Below are 24,705 nucleotides of genomic sequence, written 5' to 3'. Positions count from 1 at the left end.
CTGGAGTAGCCATCTTATGACTACCACAGAAAAGCCAAAAGAACTATACAGACTAAGCTCTGACTCCATTGAGTCATTGAACCAACTGCCTATCTTCAGACTTTTTCAGTAAATAATATAAACTCCTACTATCACTGGGTTTCCTGTTACTTACAATTGAATGCATTCCCAACCGATACAAGTACCATTTTGTTGTATCCTAAAATTCAACCCATCATGTACCTCAAAGCAATGTGTTATCTCTGAGTGGCAGGATTACAGGAAATTTTTTCTTCTTTTACTCACATGTGTTCTCTAAATTATTATTATTATTCCATAAAGTTTTATTTGGCTAAAGAGAAATCACAAACGAATACTCATTTGACACTGATATGGCCATTTAAGATAGTTTAACATAAAAGATACATCGAAAAAAATGGAAAGTTATATACCGTGATTCTAGAAGGTAAGCTCAGAAAAAGAAGCCCATTCTCAGCTTATAAACCTATAAATTCAATATATTCTCATCCCCCCCCAAAAATGTGTAACAGAACTTGACATGCTACTTGTAAAATTCATCTGGAAGAGCAAATACCAGCCAGTAATATTAAAAAAATAATTAGAAAGTACTTGTCCTACTGGTTTCTGAAGACAAGAGAATTGAACTGGGACAGAGGTAAATAGCTAAATTATAACTTCTAGAGAACCCAGAACCATACCCATGTATGTAAGGTAGTAAGGTAGGTGGGCATCTAAGAAGTATTAGCCTTTTACTGGTCACTGCACTTTTATCCATGTGGTTCTGGTTGGGGCTGCCTATGTTCTTACATGACTTCATTTCTAGGACACAGTCAAGGGCAGATGACTCAGACTGAAATTTTTAGACCAAAGAGCAAGACTCAGTCTCTTTCTGGTAGATGAAAAGCTCAGGAGCCATTTATACAAAGATAGTCTATAGTAAGAAGAATGAAACCAATATGGTACAGATAAGATGATGAGAAATGGAGACAGAGAAAGAGAATGAAAACTTGATGGCATCCGAGTCCCTGGTCAAAGTTGTTATCTCAGGGAAGGTTTAAGACAGAGAAGCTGTAGAGGAAGAAAAAGACAAAATTAATGGCACAAAATCTTAAACTTTTGCATAATGATAGATACTACAAATAAGGTTTAAAAAAGAAAAAGAGCAACAAACTGGGAGAAAATAATTTTTCCATATTTAACAATAAAACATTTCCAGAAATCAGTAAGAAGTAGAGAAAAATGGTCAAAGGATGAGAAATTTGACAATTTGGAAAGAAGAAAATAGAAATACATACCAAATGCAATCCAAAGTTGGGGGTAAGTGGTCGAACTGCTTGAAATCGGATAAGCAATTTACATAATTACTGTGTAGTATCATAGATTTTGCTTCATATGCCCTCCCATCTTAAAATAGTAATGAGCACTAATGTGGTCAGTCTTATGGTATCCAAGGAGGCTTCTCTTAGAGGCTACCAGTTATCATTCTCCATCTGGGCAACTGAGAGCTTAATAGATGATTTAAAGAAGTATCAGCAGCATTAACTCTGAAACATCTTAAATGATCAGGATTCCATTAAATACAATTTACATCTTTTCTCTCTTTAGTGAATACTTCTATGTGTATGGAGACTTTCAGAAAAACAGAAAATATTAATTCCTTTAAAAAAACACTGAAAAAGGAAGAGGAAAGAGATTTAAAGAATATGTATAAACATTTGTTTGTAGTTTCTGAAATTATTGTTTTAACATTAAAAGCAGGGAGGTGTTAGCTTAAATACATTTTTCCCATTAAAATAGTTAATGTCAAAAAAAATAAATAAATAAAAAATAAAATAAAATAGTTAATGTCTACACATCCATCCAAAAATGCCTGAGGTATTTTATGAACTTAAAACAATTAGTCATATATTTAACTGAAGAAATTGATTATTATGAAGTTATAGCTAATAAATGAATATAAAATATGTAATAACCCTTAATTTCAAGTTATACCTGAACAAGCCACAATTCTAACACTGTTATTAGGTTTCCCTTTTACAAATTTCCTGGGAATCACATTTATAACAGATTCCAGGACAAAAATGTTTTTACTAAAAAAAGAAAGAAGAGAACCAAAATGTCTGCTAACATTTCCTTTCAGGAAGCGTCTCACTGTGGGTGTTTTAACAGGCATATTCTGGCTTTGATCAAGGAATAAAAAGCAGATGAATTAACAAACATATGACACAGGTCAGAAACAACGCATGAGGGGAAAACAGTTATCATACTAATTCTCCATGCTTGTGCTCTTTTAAGTACAATGAAAAATGGACTGCTGGATTTGGGCAGTTAGTATCAGGAGAATTTTCTTTACTATTTAGAGCTCCGTAAGAATCATGCATGTTTTATGCACCACACACCTGTATCTCAACATCCGGACAGGTTCTAAGGGTATGAATCTAGTAACTATGTACTCAAAATGAAATTCTAATTTTTTCAAAGCTCATGAAAAATGAAGGCTTTGATTTTAAAACTAAATCATTAACACTAGGCTCATGAAATCCATTGGTCATTTATAGAATGCATGTGGCATGTATCAATTAACTGGTAGAGAATCAATATGCAACTTCAGGTTTTTGTTTGTTTTCTTGAGAAGGAAGAGAGGAGGCCAGGTGGTATTTAAGAATATGATACCTACAACAGTCTAATAAGCAAAATGGGTTGAATAAAAGCTGTATTATTTATGTGGAAGGGATGGACATCTCCTGGTCAAATACCCCAGTTAACTGCTCTAGGTCAGCTGCTGCTTTCTGAAGAGCTCAATGACCAACATGATGCACACAAGTCTCCAAAGAAAGCCCACCCTCTACCTAACAACGCAATTTCTCTCTCTGACTTAACTTCACTCACGCTCACTCACTGCTGAAACACAGGGGAGCAGAAAGGGTCAATGAAAAACCTGGGGAGGAAACCCAATCCAGTCTTTGGATATGGGAAAGGTACCCTTGCTTGCTTGACTTCTTCTCATTTCACTTCTGCTTCACTTCAGATTACCTGGAAACAAAGTCCTTAGCCCTCTGCTCTTTTTTTTTTTTTAGCCCTCTGCTCTTGAATCCACCATTTCAGCATTTCATTCATCATTTCCACCAATTCCCACCAAAACCACTCCATTAGTGTCATTTTTTTAAAGATTTTATTTATTTATTCGAAAGAGAGAAAGAGCATGAGAGAAGAGGGAGAAGCAGACTCCCCACTGGACAGGGAGCCCCATGTGGGGTGGGGGGAGAAGGGGTGTGCTCAATCCCAGAACCCCAAGACCATGACCTGACCCGAAGGCAGATGCTTAACCCATTGAGCTGCCCAGGTGCCCCTCCATTAATGTCTTCTTTTCTTCATATCCAGCCCCAGAATTCTTTCCAAAGTGGTTAATTCTCTTAAGACTCCTTCTGTAGGTCTCAGACATCTAGGCAGAAATGCTTATCTGAAACACCAAAATTCATCCTTATCCTGGAGCTTTTTATTTTTTTAAAAATCTGATGCAGTATATTCTATTAAATGTGAAGTGGGGAACCTGACTACTTTTTCTCTCTGGCCAGTGTGGGGGTCGTGAATCTGGCAGTGATGCAGGAACTGAAGATGGAGGGGAACATGAAGTTACTGGACACTAAAATCAAGCTCATCCTAACAAAATGAGGTGGGTAAAGTAGGGCAAGAAATCTCCTCTCAAAATAAGAAGAATTAACTCTGGATTCCTATGGAAATTCTATTTAGGATAAGAATCAGCAACAGGAAACAGCCAGAAGGGACTATTTGTACTGAAATACAAGCCATTAACTTGAGCCCAGCTAACAGCAAATGACTGCAGTGGCAACTGCTGGTTGCAGATAATTAGTTTAGAACCTATTTTAACATGAATATTTTATCATGCAGCACAAAAACTCGTTATGGAGAAGAATTAGAGAGCCAGGACGTCTGAAGGCTCTGGAGAGGTGATCTGTCAGCCCCCAATAAAGAGCCTTCTAGGAGAAAGCAGGTTTAGTGATTCAGCAAGACTGGATTTCATTAAAATTACGGCAATCCATTAGGAGCATATCTGGTGACACAGAGTACAGGCACCAGGCTACACAGCAACAATGTCACTATGGGCAGCAGTTTACAGGGAATCAGTGGAAAAATCACCCCAAGTGGTCACAATTTTCCTTGGGGATGCACTCATCCTGTTTCTGTCACAAACAACCTAACACGCCTGGTCAACTCTACTGTAAAAGCATAACTACCCTATGTGCTCATGTATAAAAGGTGAAACATTCAACATTTTGTAAATTTAAAAAAAAAACTGCATTTTTGCCTGCTATGGAGAAGTGTCATGCTGTTATTGTCACTTTGAAAACAGTTGCGTATTGCGTGTATGTTACCACAGCTAGCAGCCATCGGTGACAGTCTAGTGTGTTATCTATTTATTCTCAGAATTACCCTATGAGGTAGGTACCACCCCTGTCTTATTTTGTAGATGACCAAAACAGCTAAGCGATGCTAAAGGCAATTGTCTAAACTCATGCAGCTCAAGGAGCAAAGACAAAATTTAAATGTAAATCCAGAGGTCTGATTCTGGAGTCTGGGTTATTTCTGCATGTATTTGAAGGAACCCGAGGGCTTCTGAATATAAACGTGGTTCATAGAAAAACAAAGTTACTGCCTTTAAATTTTATTTAAAAAATAAAATTAAAATAGGAGCGTTTAGGTTTTACTTTAAAAAAAAAAAAGGAACTATTGTAAAGAAAAAAATGTACCTAAAAAAATTATTATAGGTTATCTTTGAGGATGAGACATGAAAAGTCTTACCTGGGAAAAGAGTTAATATATAGCTTATGTACTATATTCTCAACCACTACATACCCAGTGACCAGCAAAGAAAAAAGGTATTTTAATTATTGCTTCTTTTTCGATCTATCTAGATGCCTTATTCTCTACACAGAATAGCCAAATTTCCACAGCTCCCTAGCCTGATGGGGCACTCAGTAAATATCTGTTCATTGTTATTTAGATAAATAACTTGCCCAGGCCATTCTGTGTTATAGGAATTAATCCAGACCCCAGGGGCATTACAGGCTACATTCATTTTTCCAATAACTTCTAATCTACTGCTTGCCCAAATATTTTCCATCCATAGCAATGTCTTGGAGGTTTCTACATATTTTCTGACACACTGCTACACCGAAAGGGAACTAGAAGATGAAGAATCTTCTGCTTGTTAACCTATCTTTTTTTAATTGAAGTATAATTAACATACAGTGTTACATTACTTCCAGGTGTAAAATACAATGATTCCACAATTCTATACATTTTTCAGTGTTCATCAAGATAAGTGTACTCTTAATCCTCCTTTATTCACCCCTTTCCACCACCACATCCTCTCTGGCAACCACCAGTTTGTCCCCGTTAATCCACCTTTTGATTCCACAAACATTTACTGCATGTAAGTTGGAAGGCACAGGGTGATTTTTTTTTTTTAAGATTTTATTTCTTTATTCATGAGAGACACGGAGACACAGAGAGAGAGAGAGAGAGAGAGAGAGAGAGAGAGAGAGAATGAGAGAGGCAGAGACACAGGTAGAGGGAGAAGCAGGCTCCATGCAGGGAGCCCGACATGGGACTCGATCCTGGGTCTCTAGGATCACACCTGGGGCTGAAGGCACGCTAAACCACTAAGCCACTGGGGCTGCCCATGCACAGGGTGATTAACAGAAAAAAATTAGTAAGCTAGGATTCTTGCCCATAAGGATCTCACAGTCAAATTTGGAAGACAAATGTATAAATAAAAAAAAATTGTAAGGCAATGTGATGGTTGTCAATATATGAGGAACTACTGAAACAGGTAAGAGAAGACATTGAAGTCTAAGAGGCCAGGCAGGGCTCTACTGATGAAAAGTGATACAAAGAATGCTAGCCTGTAGCATGACAGGCAGGCCTGGGACAGAGCAGGCTCATGTAGAGTAATGAAGACAAAAATGACAATGGAGACCAAGCCTAAAACCTGAAATGCACTCTGAGAGTAATAAAATTACCATGGATCAGAATCCTAGAGAAAAGTCTATTTGGCTGTATTATGAAGCACAGAACAGACAGAGGGGCAGAGACACCACCCTGGTGCTGGAAGAAGGTTGAAGGACAGAAGCAATGAGCTTCTCACCCTAGATCAATTTATTTTGAAATACACCAAAATGATAATAATTCTATTTTCAGTGTAGCTAGCTTAGAAACTTAGAATTTAAACATATTTCAAGGGCAACCCTGTCCAGACCCCTCTCACTTTTAAGAGCTTTCTGTTTCTCTGCTTAATAAACCTCCATTGCTTTGCTTACCTACCTACCTACTTACATAAAATAAATATTTCAAGATTCTTTTTACTCAAGACTTATTAGCAATAAAGACTTCACTGAAAGCTAACGTTTAAAGTTTGATTAACAGTAATATAGCCTATTATGTTTACAGCTTTCAGGAAAAGGCCTGGGTTGCATTCCTATAGATATTAACACTAACATGGGATAAAGCATGACTTAAGCTGATACTCAGATATATAAATTTATAAAACAGATAAACAAGTGTTCCAATACACAACTGAATTTTCACTTTCAAGACAGCTTACCTCTCAACACATTTGCTAAGGAATTTACATTCTAAGATTTAAAATTTGTATTATATATATTTAATAAAATATTTATAGATCCACATAAAAATCTACTTATTAGGTAAAGCTTAAGCACCATAGAATAGACATGAGTGGGGGCAGAAGGTGGTGGTGGTGACATGCTACGTTTGAGTTAAAAACCTACCAGAGGGGAAAAAAAAAAAAAAAAACACCTACCAGAGGCAGCCCGGGTTTGGCTCAGCGGTTTAGCACTGCCTTCAGCCCAGGGCCTGATCTTGGAGACCCAGGATCGAGTCCCACATCAGGCTTCCTGCTTAGAGCCTGCTTCTCCCTCTGCCTGTGTCTCTGCCTCTCTCTCTCTCTCTCTCTGCCTCATTCTCTCTCTCTCTCATTCTCTCTCTCTCTTTCTCTCTGTGTCTTTCATGAATAAATAAGTAAAATCTTTATATATATAAAAAAAAATCTACCAGAGCTTTAAATTTCCCAGCAGCAAAACAAACCCTGCGATCACCTCTCACCACATTTGGGAACATAGAAAATCAAACTGGGCCCTAATGACTTCCCCAGGCTGTCACTCCTTATTGCTGGTTCCCATGACCTACTCCATTTCTATAAAGGAAAATTTGAGTCTGGTAAAGTAAGGAAGATACTTAAGGGCAGAAAATCGTATTTGAGATGGACTTTGCAAGATAGATTGTATTGAGTGGATACAAATTAAGTTTTGTTTTTTTTTTTACAAATTAAGTTTAGAAGGGACAAAGGATTCTAGGGAGAACTCATAGCACATGTAAAGCCCCCAGAGGTGGCAAGGATTAAGAGCCAGAATAATAAAGAGTTCAGGGAGTGGATTGAGAGGAAGAAGTTTAAGACATAATGAAGTCTTGAGAAGGAAAGCAACATATTTGGAATATTATTTGAACACTACTCAATATATTCCATAAAAAACAGAAATAAGGGGATCCCTCCCTGGGTGGCTCAGTGGTTTAGCGCCTGCTAAGGGCATGGCCCGGGGCGTGGTCCTGGAGTCCTGGGATCAAGTCTCTCCTTGCGCTCCCTGCATGGGGCCTGCTTCTCCCTCTGCCTATGTTTCTGCCTCTCTCTCTCTCTCTCTCTGGGTCTTTCATGAATAAATAAATAAATTCTTAAAAAAAAAAAACAGAGATAATGAATTTCTTTAGTAGAAGACAGATGTAATCTACTACATGTGAGGTAGCAAAAGGCCTGAATTAATTGGGGCAGTAGCAATGAGAAAAAAATAAATTAGACACACTGTGATTTAATAATATATTTTAAATGTACATCATTTTTTATAAAACATTTCATATCTATTATCATATTTGATTCTCATAATAATCCTGTAAAGTAGGGCATATAATACTGGCCCTACCTGAACAATGAAGAATCAGTGCCTGAGACGTGCCCAAAGCCACCAGCCCACCAGGAAATGGCAAGGGTAGTATCAAAGTTCAGTGCACATCAATTCAAGGATCCTTCAACTGTACAAAAATAGCAAACATATCAGACATGAGGAAGGGTGGTTCTCTTCCTTCCTTTGTTATCTCAAACATATCTTGTTCAAAGATTTATTAATTTTTGAAAAAGGGAAATATGACATATGTGCCTTGATTTCATAAATGCTTAAATATGGAAAAATATGTTTTATTATCAGAAAATACGGTGTTTAGCACTTTGCACCAGACACTGCCAGCTGCTATAAATACCATGGTGGATACATTTATGTGGTCTGAGTGGGCTGTGTTGATTAGATGCATACAATCGGTTCCATCACTAGTCCCAACTGGAGATATCCCTACCTCCAAGCCCATTCCAAGTCACTACTGAGTATCAGCAATAACTATTCAATTTGCCATATGCTCCTGGGGGTGGCTGTGATAGAAAAGAGTAATTCCTAGTGTATCTTGGCTTTTGAAATAACTTCAAATGTCAATAATTATGCCTCAATTTCCCAAACACCTGGGTATCAATAAAATACACCCAGTTAAAAGTCTCAGATGTGTCTTAAACTATACAAAAGAAGTACCTTTTTTGTTTTTACATGACAACAGTAACACAGACATCTTCAATGATTTCTGCCCTATTAAAACACCTGCTTTGAAGAGAAGCTAAAACATTTCAGATGCAATGTAAAATAATGCCAGCTGACATATAAACCAATAACTCTGTCTGGAGCTTAGAGGAACATTTTTATGAGGTCTGAAAACCAGGTTCAATGGAGTAATTTTTTTTTTTCTGAAATCAAAGATTCTTAATGATATAAAACAACTGCAATATCATGAAGTCAGAATGCAACTAGTTTTATTACTTTTTACATTCAATCAAAATGCCAAATGCCATTCATAATACCATTATTCCTGAACCATGAAAACATGCTTAAATTCATTATTATTATGTTTAAACATGTCCAAAATGATCCAACTCTATCTTCTCATAAAGACTCAATAAATAAAAAAATTAATATCCCTCTCCACTCCACAAGTCAGAAATGGATACACTGCTCCCCGCTGTTAATGAGATAATAGAAACACTACTGCTATAGCACTAATGCACTCCGTTAATGAATTATTCTTTTTTCTTGGTAATTATTATAATAATAGTAACTCATCCCCAACTTCAGCATTTTAATACGAGCATATTATTTCCATCTCCATATTTAGTTTGCTTACCTCTTGGAAAAATTTAAATGAATGAAAATCAGCTAGATTACAGGTGGTAAGGACCCCAAAAGAAACACCATATGGAGATCCATATGCTTTGGCACTTTATCAGCATGTGACAAAATCCTGGACTATATCGTCAGAATAACTGACATCCTCTCTGTATCAATTCTCTGTACTGGTGCTCTAGAACATTCACATTTTCAACCTTATGCTAACATATCCTACATCTAACTACTAAATACAGTAAATCAAAATGCACAGCAGTTACTTTCCTCCTTCCAAAAAAGTAAACAGAGCAATTTCAAAACAACTAAAATTACAAAAACAGTATCTCCCTATACTCTAGCCCAGAAAAAAAAAATAAATCACAAGATGAAACTTTCTTTCGGAAGAAAAACCTGGATTTAAAAAAAAATCAAATGTCAAAGCAGTGAGTAGCTACAGCAGTGCAGTTTATGGCAGCTGTGTATCAGAAAGAAAGCATGCAGAATGGAAGTATTTCTCATCTAATAAGGGTCACACAGCAACTGACTTATGTATTAGGAACCATGCTTGGCATCACAATTTTCATTATAAGATTATCAGAAACCACCTATCTGAGGGGTAATTTATCAGTCATGGTTCAACCAGAGAAACAGTACCAGTAGGAGATAATGGTGAAGAGACTAGAAGGAAGTCATTGGAGGCTGCCTGGCAACTCTGAAACCCACAGGGCAGTCTCTCAAAGAAGGCCAGGTGCTACCTCTCAGGCTCGAACTGAAGTTGCTGTCCACAGACAGAATTTCTTCTTCAAACAAGTGGCATCTCTGCTTTTAAGGCCTTTGGCTGGTGCAATCAGGCCCACCCATAGTAAGGATCTCCCCACACTTCAAGTCAGCTGATTCTGGACTTTAATCACAGCCCCAAAATAACCTTCACAGTATCAGTTAGATGAGTGTTTTATTGAATTAACTGAGAACTATAGCCTAATCAGGTTGGCACCTCAAAAAGACCATCACAGGTGATAATTCTGAAGCTAGCACCATTCTCTCATTTGTAGGGTTAAGGACAGTGGACAACCTTCATGCAGTTCTATCTCACCTAAATTTGAATGCTTTCTGCTTTTTTAATCCATTAAAAATTGATCCTACAATATAAAAGGCCTTGTATTAATGATGCTGCTGGTACTAATAATGGGCGAGGCCATTACTGTTTAACAAAGCTGATGTCATTAAATACTAGAACTTGCTCAGAGATAGGGGTTTTACAGTCTTAATCAAGAAGCTCTGATTTTTTAAAAACCTTTATTATTTAAATTCACGCAGGAAAAATAACTATTATTGTAAATGACAACCAGAGCTGTATAACAAAAGAAGTCTAAACAGAGTGTGGTTCTGAATACAGTACATTCTGCTATGGAAGGGTTGGGCTGTAGTAGATATCTTTCTCTAAAGAGTATACCCACTGTGTATCTGACATTCTGCTTGATACTGGCATCAGAGTAGTACACAAGGGAGATGTGGTACCTGCCCTCAAAGAGTTTATTTGGCCAATGGAACTCATTTACTACATATCTTCTCTTCCCTAGCACTGTAGGGTTAATACCTTAATGAAAGTGACCCAAGTTTCATAACAAAAACCATGGCTTCCATTCAAATACAGAGCTTCTTACAACATACTCCACAAAAATTTTGATTTGTAAGAAAAAAATCAGTTGAGAAACAAAATTCATTGGTTTCTTACCTCTTATGGTTAATGTAAAGTACTAGGCATATATATACACATTTCAAATATAAACCTGTCAGGGAAAAGAAATGACAGAGAGAAACGGGTTTTAATAAACAATGTACCGTATGATACTTTCAAAGTCCCACCAGTGGGCAGAAGAGGTTAGACTATTATGTAATGGAAATGGCAGAATGAAAATTGCGCTCCAGTATTCCACCTGCCAAAGCTTCTTGTGTTGTCCTAGGTTAAAATAAATGAATAAATAGAAATAGAGTAATATTCTTGGACATGTTGTGCCCAAGGTTGCGAATCTGAGAAACCACCAAGGAGCCAACACCGATGCAAACACACGAGGGTTTATTTACAAGCTCGAGCTTGGGTCCAGGTATACCCGACACAGTGGAGCAGGGACTTGGACCCCGAGACTAAGAGGCTTAGCAATGTTATAGGGGCCAGTGGCCAATGGGATATGCAGAAAGTTGCACAGTCATGCTGGTCCACTTGCAGGTGGCGATTGAGTTGCATTTTATCCTAAAGTATCCATTTGAACTGGCCTATCACTGAGCCGGATTTCCGGTTAGGGTGTGCCCTGGATTTGACTAGGGTGGGGCAGTGCCCTAAGCAATAAGCAGGTCGACCTATCACTGAGCCAATTTCCGATTAAGGTGTGCCCTGGTCCTGACTAGGGTGGGGCAGTGCTCTAACCAGGTCGGCGCAAGGCGGGTACAGCACAAAATGGAGTCAGTCCTGCTCTGCTTGGCCAGGGGTAGGGGATTTTTGTTAAATTTTCTGGGTCCCACAGACAGATTAAAGCACAACACAAAAGGAGACTCGTAAGTGACTAAATGTCAACACAGAAAATGTTCTTAGTATCAAACAAAGGTTCTGTTCTTTGCTCAGTTCTTTGGTCAGTCTTTTACTTTTTGACAACATAAGTGAAAAATAGAACAAAAGGCCTATCAAGTTCATGCATGAGACTGGGAAGACAATACAAACAATTAGGATTCCAGGAGATCATGACAATCTAGAGCTATCAATGCATCCAAGCAACGATGAAAGAAAAATTTAAAATAATAAAGATTAAGTTCTACATTAAAGCAGAAAAATCAGCCATGTAAGAATACAAAAGTATCTAGAAAAGGCAAAGTTAAAACAACAGGAAAGGTGCCAGAGGCTGGGGGTAAGGAAAGAGAATAACTATAAAGGGGCACAAGGGAACTTTTGGGGGTGAAGAAAATGTTCTAGCTATCAGCTGTGGTGATGGTTACATGACTGTATACATTTGTCAAAACTCATCAAACTGTGCACCTGAAAGAATGAATTTCGCTTTATGTGAATGAAATCTCAATAAACTTGATCTTAAAATTAAAGTGGACAAATCTGCTTTAAAATGGCACGAATAAAGAAGGCTTAAAAGTCAGGATCAATCAATAAAGTGTGTTATAAGATACATCTAGAGTAATATTAGATTAATTAAGAGATGTACAGTTTCTAGAGCAAGAAAAGTAAATCAGCCAGTTCTCCTCCAGACAGGTCAAATCATGTCTGTAATGAGCATCCATTTTCTATGAGTGATTTGAACCAATTGAAATGATCAAGAATATCCATTGCTGGCCCCCCTCATGAATCTCCAGGGTGGTCATGGGAGACTGAGATGAGCCTGTTCTCTGAAACTAGTTGGGGCCCAACTAGGACCAGTGTGCTTAAGCAAAGATGTAGACTGGAAAACCAACAGAAGTAATGCAGAGTAAATTCAACTATTAGGAGAATAGTCAAACTAGGCAGCTTTGGGATCCCTGGGTGGCGCAGCAGTTTGGCGCCTGCCTTTGGCCCAGGGCGCGATCCTGGAGACCCGGGATCGAATCCCACATCGGGCTCCCGGTGCATGGAGCCTGCTTCTCCCTCTGCCTGTGTCTCTGCCTCTCTCTCTCTCTCTCTGTGACTATCATAAATAAATAATAATTAAAAAAAAAAAACTAGGCAGCTTTTTAAATCCTTTAGCATCAAAAACAGTTCTAGTGAGTCATGTAAAGGAATGTGAACTGGCAAACAGTAGCAAATATGGAAAGACAAGAAAACTATTTGGATATAAAATCTAAATGTTTTCATGAACATAAGAACGTGAAGATATCAGAGAAAGGAAAGTTGAATCAAGTTATGATATTCAATACGAAAGAACAAAGAACCTAACGGCCCTCTGATATCAAGGGCTGTTCTAGGTATTTCATACAGGTTTAATCCTCAGAATGAAGGGATCCCTGGGTGGCGCAGCGGTTTGGCGCCTGCCTTTGGCCCAGGGCGCGATCCCAGAGACCCGGGATCGAATCCCACGTCTGGCTCCCGGTGCATGGAGCCTGCTTCTCCCTCTGCCTGTGTCTCTGCCTCTCTCTCTATCTCTCTGTGACTATCATAAATAAATAAAAATTAAAAAAAAAATTTAATAATCCTCAGAATGAAGCACTGACATGGGCACTGTTACAAAATCATCTTTAGAAAAGAGGACATTAAAAAAAAAAAAGATGACATTGAAGCTCAGAGAGGTCTGACAATTAGTTCAACTTCTAAAAACTGGGAGAGCTAGAATTCTTACTTGGATGTGACTCAAAAGCCCATACAGTGTCCACTGAACGCCAATGTGATTCCTAGTGGTAGGATTTAGTTATCTGGAAAATTAACTTTTGAGAGATACTTCATTCCTTAATGATACTGACAAATGAGGCATTACTATACTTTTTCTCCATAAAGCAAGAGTCTTGAACCTAACAAGTTGGAGGGGTAAAATATCTCCTTCAGGAGTATTTGGCAGAGAAAATGACAACCAAGCAAGAAAAAAAAATTGTTTAATCTTTTTATCCCTTGCAAATTTTCAACCACCAAGCATATCCAAAGATCCCCCCAGCTTTCAAAACAACCAAACAAATGGAATTAGCAAAATAATCAGAACAAAAGGTAAAGACTTAACCTCCCACTCCTTCAAGCCTTCTCTATTATTTGTAGATTTCCTTCCTTCTTTTTTCCTGGTCAGCATGCTTCACAGAGATACAGCAGCTGAGGCCTGGGGACCAGGAAAAAAGATGGAAGGAAATCTACAAAAGGAAGATAACAATGTTTTCTCCTCAGCCAATCAATCCAACACATCAATATCCTGTTGCTTTAGAAACAACACATAAAAGGTTACTACTTTAATTCCCTTGATTTGGTTAAACCTCAAATTTGACAAAATACCATCTAACAAACTTATTAGCATGGTCTTGGAGAACAAGAATAGAGAAAAGGGGAAAAACATGACAGTGCTGAGGTTCTGAATTTCATTTAAGATGCAGAAGAAAAAGGCATTAGACACTGTGAGGTGACCTAATTTAATTTGTTCTAGGAGTTGATAAAAATGGGTTCTGAAGTCCTTGATCCTGACTGACAAAGAAAAGACAATTTCAAAACAAAGATATCAGAACCACATGGAGAAGTAAGGTAAATCAGTTTCCTACTGGGAAAACAAATGAATGGCTGTAAGTTACTATAAAAGTCACTTTACCAGCAGGAATTGTACTCGATTTCAATTTAACTTGATCTTTAAATGATTAGAGGACTAGAAGGAAGACAGATAAAACATTAGTCCTCCACACGCTGAGATGATCAAGATTTAAAAATTTATTTTAGATCTGAAAAAAAAAAATCAAAGCACGATACCTGGTAAAAATTCATCTTAAACATGTATTTTTCAGTCTATTTGAGTATAATTTTCAAGTTAGGTTGCAAGCAGAGTTGATGGGGAATCTTTTGTTCTCTTCAGGAAATATATGCTGAGATCTTAACACTTCCACTTTCCCAAAGCACCATTATTTGGTGCTAAAAGCCCAGCAAGAAATACATGTATATAATGATAATCAAAATGTAGCCCCTAGCCTTTACTATTTAACTTCATTGAAAAAGGTATAATTCAAAATTTTCTAAGTAATGCTATTTCTTGGAGAAATAAGATAAACTTAATTTCATTTCTAGGCTAACTAAAGACTGAGGGCCCATTTATCATTTTTAAAACCTAGCCAGCAGATGAGTTTCTGTCACTCACAGCACTGTCAAGATGACTCAATATGATTGCAAAGTCGATTTTTATGGCCATATTTGAACAAATAATAAATGTTCCCATGGAGGCTTCAGTTTGAAGATCTCTAAGAATTTGACTGATATGTAGGATAAACGACGAGCGCACTTCCACCAGGAGGTTCATTTTATAATCTCATAGTACTATTCTCTAAAGAAAATCTAGGAGGAGCCACTAAAATTATTAAAGCCTGTATAGAAAAAAGGTTAAAGGAACTGCGATTATTGTAGCTGAAGAAAAGATAGCATAAGGATAACCTAATAATAGTTATTAAATATATGAAAACTTATTGTCTGAAAGATGGGTCAAGCTGAGCAACTCAAGCAAAAATAGAATTAAAGAATCAGGTAAAATGAAGAAAGGAACTTATCCACGGTATAACCATTAGATATATATATATATATATTTTTAAATTATATTTATTTATTCATGAGAGACAGAGAGAGAGAGACAGAGACATAGGCAGAGGAAGAAGCAGCCTCCATGCAGGGAGCCTGACATGGGATTCAATCCCGGGACTCCAGCATCACACCCTGAGCTAGAGGCAGGTGCTAAACCACTGAGCCACCCAGGGATCCCCTATATATATATTTTTAAAATATTTATTTATCTGAGAGAGGGAGAATGCACACATACACAAATGGGGTAAGGGACAGAGGGAGAGAACCGCACAGCAAGGTCTCACTGAGGGGGAGCCTCATATGGGACTCGATCTCACAACCCTGAGATCATGACCTGAGTTGAAACCAATAGTCAGGGCAGCCCCAGTGGCTCAGCAATTTAGCCACACCTTCGGCCTGGGGCGTGATCCTGGAGGCCTGGGACCAAGTCCCACATCTTGCTCCCTGCATGGAGCCTGCTTCTCCCTCTGCCTGTGTCTCTGCCTCTCTGTGTGTCTCTCACGAATAAATAAATAAAACCTTTAAAAAAAAAAGAAAAGAACCAAGAGTCAGACATTAATGCACTAAGCCACTCGGTGCCCCTAAATACTGAGAGTACAAAAATACTCCTCTGAAACTCAACACTAGGAAATATCAACTGAACAACATACTGAAACTCCTAAGAAATAATGAAATAAATATAAATAGTAAATTAAATAGAAACATACAAATCTGTCTTAGGGAAAAATCTTAGGCTATAAAGAGATTATATTGGGATACTCAATCTACATGCAAAAAGAGTTTTGGGAGAGTTCTAAAAAACCTGATTGCCTTCTTAAATAATTACGGAAGGGAACTAAATATCAAAAACCACACTGCAAAGCCAACAAAGAGTTTAGGGACAAATCTAAAAAGGTAAAGTTTCCAAAAACGCACAAGCTATTACACTTCTGATCTAATGAAAATAAGCAAAAAATTATTTTGACAACTGTGGTCATCTTATAGTTCTCAACTGATGTATCTCCAGTCTAAATACACTTATTAATATTTTTAATCTCTAATTTTAATTCTGAATCCATCAGTTTGAAAAGAACAACTCACATTTTCCTTAATACAAAGAAAAATAAAACTGGTACTGATAGGCAAATATAAAGTTAATGCCATTCACTAAATCACTTTGAAACCATTTCAAACCACTTTTGTAAATACCTTTAAGGAGGCATTCTCTCACTCTAGTCAAGAAGACAAAAGATAAGTGTAAGCAAGTATGTGGAAATGAGAGAACACCTGTACACCACTGGTGGTAATGTAGATTAGTATAGATACTATGTAAAACGATATAGAGGTTCCTCAAAAAATTAAAAATAGAATTGTCATATGATCCAAAAATTCCACTTCTAGGTATATATCTAAAGAAAATGAAAACAGGATATCCAAGAGATACCTGTATTCCCATATTTATTATAGCATTATTCATAATAGCTGAAATATGGGAACACCTGTGTGTCCACCAATGGATGAATGGATAATGATGTGGTGTGTGTACATATATATATATATATATATATATATATAGTGTATATATAGAGTATATATAGAGTATATATAGCGTGTACACACACACACACACACACACACACACACACACAATGAAATGTTATTCAACCGGGAGAGTGAAGGCCATTCTGCCATTTATGACAACACAACCGGACAGTAAGGGCATTATGCTAAGTGAGATAAGTCAGTCAGAAAAAACAAATACTATACAATAATATTTATATGTAGAATCTGAAAAGGCTGAACTTGTGATTAGAATGGTGGTCATCAAGGGTTGAGGAGTTGGGAAAATTGGAACAAGGGTACAAACTTGCCCACCAGTAGATAACTCCTGGAGACCTTATGCACAACTTGGTGGTCACAATCAACAATACTGTATTATAGACTGCAGAGGTGCTAAAAGACTAGATATTAGCTGCTATTTTCACCATAATAAATGAAATTATAATTATGTGATAGCGGTATTAGCTAATACCATGATGGCAATCACATGACAATATATAAATATATCAAATCAACATGTTATATACACTTTAAACTTACTGTTGTATGTCAACTATATTACAAAAAGGAAAAAAATGGGCATTTTCTAAGTGACATATTATTTCAAAATAATTTTTTTGTGTTTAATTTTTTTATTTATTTATGATAATCACACAGAGAGAGAGAGAGAGACAGAGACAGAGACACAGGCAGAGGGAGAAGCAGGCTCCATGCACCGGGAGCCCGACATGGGATTCGATCCCGGGTCTCCAGGATCGCGCCCTGGGCCAAAGGCAGGCGCCAAACCGCTGCGCCTCCCAGGGATCCCCAAAATAATTTTTAAAGTAAGTTTATAAAATGGAGTTACACTGTATACTTAAAAAAAAAAAAAAAGATAGGATCAAGAATCAAAAGTGCACAACCACCAGAAGAGAGAATTAAGCCTCTGCCTTCATCACTGGAAAGGTAACTCCTCACATAATGCAAATATAGTGCCATGACAAAACTTCTTTTCCCTCATATTACTGCCTAGTTTATCACACTGCTCAAATATCCACCAAGTAAAGACCACAGAGAAGTCCACAGATAAGATTTTTCTTTAAAATACAAATATTCCTGTGTTGATGATTCACACCTAAAAGCACCATGCATTGTTATTCCCAAGTGTTAATGGCCAACATCCTTCAAAAGTATTCAGAGATGCCACCCAGAAGTGCCTAAGAATGGAGTAGGTAACATTCAAACACAGAAAATTAATCCAGGTGCCCTCTGGCATAGATTTTCAGAGATGGCATACCTAACATGTGCTTCCTGGGTAGTGTTCAAATTCTCAAATTGTTTGAAAAAAATGGGGAGGGTCATTTCCAATAAAAAAATAAAAGTAGGGATCCCTGGGTGGCGCAGGGGTTTGGCGCTTGCCTTTGGCCCAGGGCGCGATCCTGGAGACCCGGGATCGAATCCCACGTCGGGCTCCCGGTGCATGGAGCCTGCTTCTCCCTCTGCCTGTGTCTCTGCCTCTCTCTCTATCTCTCTGTGACTATCGTAAATAAATAAAAAAATTAAAAAAAATAATAATAAAATAAAAGTAAATAAAGATGATGATTAGCCCAATTAAACTTAATTATTTCATAGAGACATAAAAAATTCACAAGATGGACCACGAATTTCTGTATTGTTACCTATTGTAATGTGAAATCTCTCATGGTCCTAATTGTTTTTGTTTTTGTTTTTGTTTTTAAGATTTATTTATTTATTTATGAGAAACACACACAGAGAGAGAGGCAGAGACACAGGCAGAAAGAGAAGCAGGCTCCATGCAGGGAGCCTGACGTGGGACTCTATCCCTGGTCTCCAGGATCACACCCTAGGATGCAGGCTGCACTAAACCGCTGCGCCACTGGGGCTGCCCTCATGGTCCTAATTGTATTAAAAATACAATTGTGGGCAGCCCCGGTGACTCAGCGGTTTAGCGCTGCCTTAAGCCCAGGGCATGATCCTGGAGACCCGGGATGGAGTCCCACATCAGGCTCCCTGCATGGAGCTTGCTTCTCCCTCTGCCTGTGTCTCTACCTCTCTGTCTCTCTCTCTCTCTACTCTCTGTGTCTCTCATGAATAAATAAATAAAATCTTTTTTAAAAAATACAATTGTTAGTAGTGTCAGAAAAAGAAAAATAACTGGCAATAAGTGCTTTGATTCATTACGTAAAAATACCCCACATATCAAGGGATTCCGAATTTCAAAACAAAATAGGTTTTTAAGAAGTTTTTTGATGGGAAGTGAACAGTGAATAACTCAAAGTATTTCTGCAAGAAAGCCCTTCTCTGCTTTACCAAAGGAAGCTATTAGCTGTGCAAGTGAAACTGGAAAAGTCTATCAGGTCAATACATTGTTCCATAACATACAAATTGATAACTGCGGGCAGGAATCCTTCAGAATAAGAGATCCACAGCTTTTGAAACAAGGAAGAAATGGCAATTCACCAGAAATACATACACACACACACACACACACACACACACACACACACACACACAATGAGCTATGCATTTAGCAAATGAAAGCCACAGATTTGGAAATTATGTGTGTAAATTTGAAAGTAAATATAAAGGCAACTTAGCAATTTAGCAATTGGTTATAAAAATGAAGCCATGCATGGAAAGCTTATTAATGTTCTTTTAACAGTTTTCTGAGGTCATAGGAACTATGATGGGGGTAGTCAGTTGGGGTTTTACTGGGTTTTAATATGCTTTCCATTCCTGGCACCAGGTAGCATATATTCCCAAGAAATTTCATTAGGGGCTCACTGACAAATGGGGCAGAAACAGTATTCTTGGGCTGGAGTTTGAAGAAAAAGAAATCCAGCGGCAACATTTAGATGGTATGTGGTTTACCACAGATTACATAATGACAAAAAGTGGCCATCAGGAATAAAATTGCAGCTCCTGTAAGCAATTGCATTAGTAAGGCAGGTGGTACATAAGTGATAACAAGGAATGGCAACAGTTATAACAAAAAATGCCTCATATTTATCTAATGCCTTCCTTTGAAAGTACTCAAAAGTACCAACAGGAAATAGCTAACCATTCCTGCCAGGTTTTGGACGTTGCTAGTGGTGATTTTTTTCACGTATCTGAATTACAGAATGCTTATCAAAGCATCATAAAGCAAGAAGGGATTCTGAGAGAGAATATCTACAGTGAACCCATTACCTCTGGAGCAGATGTGCCCCTAGAGCAAGCCTTACAATTTTCTGGGAGAAAAATCTACAAATTCTCAGATTGAGGGATTCCTAAGTTTCATGGAGCAACGAACTTCTTCCAGAAGGACAACTAAAAATTCAGGAGATATCCTTGATGGAACTAGGAAAGTTTTCATGCTTATGAAAACGTATTATAATTTCCTCTCCTCTATTTGAAAACTGTGAAGTCGTCACAGAAAAAAAGAAAAAAACCTCCAAATTATTAAATCATTACAACCTACACAGATATTATAGTTAGCTTTGAGAAGGAACCTATGCCTGAGACAAATGGCTTTTCTTGTTCCTGATTGACAGGTACTAAAAATAGCCTGTCTTCACTTACATCATCAAGAAATGAAGGCAACTGAGATCCAGAACTCTGTGAAGTCAGTCTTGCCAAAGAAAGCTGGTTCCTGAGTTCATAATTTGAGTTCATTTTAAAGTTCACACGTTGGCAATCATGCAAAATGGAAAAATACAGCCCAAGAGGTATAGTGAAGGAAAAATGAGATACAGGAGAGAGAGCTATTTGCATCAGACTGTAGCTTACGACAATAAAGAAAAAAAAATCATACCTAATCAAAGCATCACAGTGCTTGAAGTAGAACAGAAGGAAGAATGACACTCTTCCCATCTCTGGGCAGTGGTAGGATACACTGCCACCATCTCCTGTCCCACCCTTTGTAATTCTAAGATGATGAAGTGTGTTTCAGTGTAAATCTAAAATTGTTCTTTCTAGATGTAACAGGGTGAAACGGAGTCTTAATGCATAGCACAGGCACAAGGTACCAGGGTAAAAGATAAAGACAATTAAGTACACGTTTCTGAAATAGAGGACAACAGAGCAGTATCAGTTTTAAAATCTGCAGCATAAAGAAAAGTAAAAGAGGGACACCTGGGTGGCTCAGTGGTTTAGTGTCTACCTTCAGCTCAGGGCATGATTCCAGGGTCCAGGGATCGAGTTCCACATTGGGCTCCCCACAGGGAGCCTGCTTCTCCCTCCACCTGTGTCTCTCATGAATAAATAAAATCTTAAAAAAAAAAAAGAATAATAAAGGAAAGAAAGCCATAGGCATGCAGCAATTACACTGAAACAGGTATGCCAATGTGACCCTTTCCTCATACATGCATTATATACCCCTAACGAGGTTTTACGCTCCTTGAGAGCATGGACATAATTTTAAATATATATATTATAAATTCAATCCTAGAAGAAAAAGGAAAAGGACAACAGGTAAAAGATTTTAAGAAGGGGAAGGAGATCTTTGTTAAGCTATGGATGAAAACTGTTTAACAGTAAATGAAGGTTACCAACCCTACTCCAGCTGAACATTCTGATAAAAATGGTGGTACTCCCATCAAGGATGGACCATCCATTCTGGAAAAGCAGCAACAGGAATTCTGAGAATTCCCAGTCTGTGGTAAGTAAAAAAATGCCCTGACTTTCCAGCTCATGTACCACAGTACAAAAGGAAGTGAATTTGGATTCGAAAAATCTCGATTTGAGGCTTAGGTCTGCCACTTACTAGTTCCCCAAATTCTGCAACCAGTTATCTCATTTATTAAAATAAAAATACTTTTACATAGCTCTCAATCACAATAAATAATGTGAACTTGTGGTTGCTGCTACCCAAAAAAGGAAACATTTATAAAAGAAAACAAAATGAACCAAAAGTATGGGCTATTGTGATCTATACATAAAACTGTTTACAAGTGCATCTTCAATACAGTTCATAATTACCCTTGACTACTGATATATCTTAAATGTGGACTATATTTCCACAGATGCTTTGACTTAGAAATAAACTGAAGAGTGCTATACCACCATTATTTTGGTGGAAGACAATCTTAAAATTCACATGTTGGGGGGATCCCTGGGTGGCGCAGTGGTTTGGCGCTTGCCTTTGGCCCAGGGCGCGATCCTGGAGACCCGGGATCGAATCCCACATCAGGCTCCCGGTGCATGGAGCCTGCTTCTCCCTCTGCCTATGTCTCTGCCTCTCTCTCTCTCTCTCTGTGACTATCATAAATAAATAAAAAATTAAAAAAAAAAATTCACATGTTGGACTACTTTCAGAGGAATGTGGAGAAAAATCCAACATGGTGTTCTGCTAGATTTGCCTGCTAAGTGTGCAGCCCATGACCATGGTAGCTGATTCACGCAGGAACAAAGAATTTGACTGATAGAGACTCTTTCTACTTGGCCAAATGAATAAAATAGAGTATAGGTGATACTCCATTTCCATAGGTGGCATAGACTTAAAAAGATAAAGTGCGGTCCAATAAGTAAATAGGCGGCAACATAAATGGCATAAAAGAAAAGCATTTGATTTCCTGACGCTTTCAGGATATAGCACATTTCACATAAACCAACAAGGCAGCCACTGCTAATATTTGCCCTCATATATCCAGTCCCTCCTTCCCAGCATATGGATGACTGAAACACATCACTTTCCTGAGTGTTCCTTACAGCTAGTTCTGGCCAATGAAATATAAGAGGAAGTGAGTGTGGGCAGCTGCCAGAGAGAGGAGCACATGCCACTCTGCCCGTCTACTTGCTGCTGACTGCTATGTACATAATATGGCAACAGTTCAAGGATCCATCTTGGACAAAGAGATCTTAGGAATGGAGCACACACGTGACAAAACATTAAGAAGAAAGAGCCCGGGTCCCTGAGGACATCTGGATCACATACCAGAACTTGACTACCAGACTTTAATGTGGGAAAATAACAAAATTCCATCTTGTTTCACCACCACTGAGTCTCTGTTGTTTACAACTACACCTACCCCACAGCCAAGTTCAAGATGTTTAATAGTAACTCTCGCAACCAGATCGGGAGAGTTTGAAAATGAATCAACAAGAGGAAAGAAACAACCTCAGATAAAACAGGCAACAGGGGAGACAATAGGTGTGACTGGGCAAAGTAGAATGAGGAAGACTGGACCCAGGAATATTTTTGCTGAAGAGTGAAGTCTGGTTAGAAACAACATTGATGAGCCTATTTGTCTAATTGCTAATGACCACAGCATGGTCAAAGTAATCTTCCAAGTAGGGAAGTGTGATCTCTTAGAATCACTAAAACTTTGGGGTTGTGAACAGAATGAGAAAGACAAAGTGGGAGAGAAAGAAGGAGGGAAATGTAGTTAATCTAAGTAGCGAATACAGTAGCCATTTCTTTTTTCGTTGCCCTACTTAATCCTCATAGTAACCCAACGAATCCCTACTATTACAGATCAGGGTAATGTGGCTGGAAACTCCTCAGTAACTCAACCCATAAGGGGAGGACTAATTCAGGGCTTTGTCTCAAAAGCCCATACTCTTCCCATTACAGGATGCTGCTGCCTCAAAGGAAAACTTCCCAGGCTCTAAATAGAAGCAAAGTAAAACATCCAGTCTGGCATAACAGACAAGAGTAATAAATGTGATAGCACTCTATTAATCTGAGCCATCAAAAAAGAAAGAGATAATGTGATAGTAAAAGAATCTGGGAAGAAAATAAGTATGTTCATTCAGTTTAGAACAGCAGCATACTGTATGCTGGAAATACTTGACCAGGTACCCACTAGTCTTAGAAGAAAGGAAATGACAACAGGCTTCAAAGATATAATTCCAGGGTGAGAGTTGACAATAGAATGTATACTTAAAAATCATTAAGGCAAATGTTTTAATCAGATAAAAGAATTGATACTACCTTTAAAAAAAAAAAAAGATTTATTTACTTATTCCTGAGAGACACAGAGAGAGGCAGAGACCCAGGCAGAGGGAGAAGCAGGCCCCATGCAGGGAGCCCAATGTGGGACTCAATCCCGGGTCTCCAGGACCATATCCTGGGCCAAAGGCGGTGCTAAACTGCTGAGCCACCCAGGGATCCCCCAGAATTGATACTACCTTAAAACCAGGCACAAAACTGGTTTCCATAAAATAGTACCAAAGTCCTGATCTCCGTGCTGTCCTCATTAGTTTGAATGCAAATCCTATAATCCTCCCAGAAAATGTTGGTGTAGACTTTGGTAACATCCTTGCTTTCCCCAGTGTTCAGTTATCCTAAGTGAAGTCAGGATTCTCAATGGCTATGGTCATTCAGATATGACTATAAGCATCAAGGCAGGAGGAATTTTTAAAAAACAGAAACCTCTGTCATCATTTTCTGGCATCATATTAACAAATCACAAAAGCAAGACAGCTGCTATGTGGTAAAAGGCAAAATCACCAGACCTGGAGTCAGAAAGACTTGTATGCAAGGCCCAGCTTTTATGTATGGATAGTGTGACTCTAGATGAGTCTCTTACCTACTCAGAACTTCATCAGCAAAGTCAGAATGATACTCAGCTCCCAAAATAAAAATACCATATCAAAGGTCAGGTACACTAAGACACTGGGTTTTACAGTGAACACTCAAAGTACAGTGTTTGAGTTTAACTGATGCAC

At 38.1% G+C, this 24,705-nt stretch overlaps 1 protein-coding gene and 1 long non-coding RNA gene across 4 annotated transcripts in view; one reads left to right on the top strand and one right to left on the bottom strand.

Moving 5' to 3' along the window:
- Window positions 1-24,705, bottom strand: part of EXOC4 (exocyst complex component 4) — a 755,174-nt gene that overhangs the window by 478,694 nt on the left and 251,775 nt on the right. The gene's annotated exons all lie outside the window — the stretch shown is intronic.
- The window catches only part of LOC121474542, a 68,268-nt gene that overhangs the window by 10,479 nt on the left and 33,084 nt on the right, over window positions 1-24,705 (top strand). Inside the window, exons 2-3 of one of the 2 annotated variants that reach the window (XR_005983425.1) lie at window positions 3,576-3,673; window positions 14,387-14,481. This is a non-coding gene — a long non-coding RNA (uncharacterized LOC121474542). The remainder of the gene's footprint in view (window positions 1-3,575; window positions 3,674-14,386; window positions 14,482-24,705) is intronic. The other variant, XR_005983426.1, reaches the window with a different exon arrangement.

Source organism: Vulpes lagopus, chromosome 13 (assembly GCF_018345385.1).
Source record: "Vulpes lagopus strain Blue_001 chromosome 13, ASM1834538v1, whole genome shotgun sequence".
NCBI lineage: Eukaryota > Metazoa > Chordata > Mammalia > Carnivora > Canidae > Vulpes > Vulpes lagopus.
The sequence above is the reverse complement of the archived record's forward strand: the minus strand, read 5'-3'. Positions and strand labels throughout refer to the sequence as shown.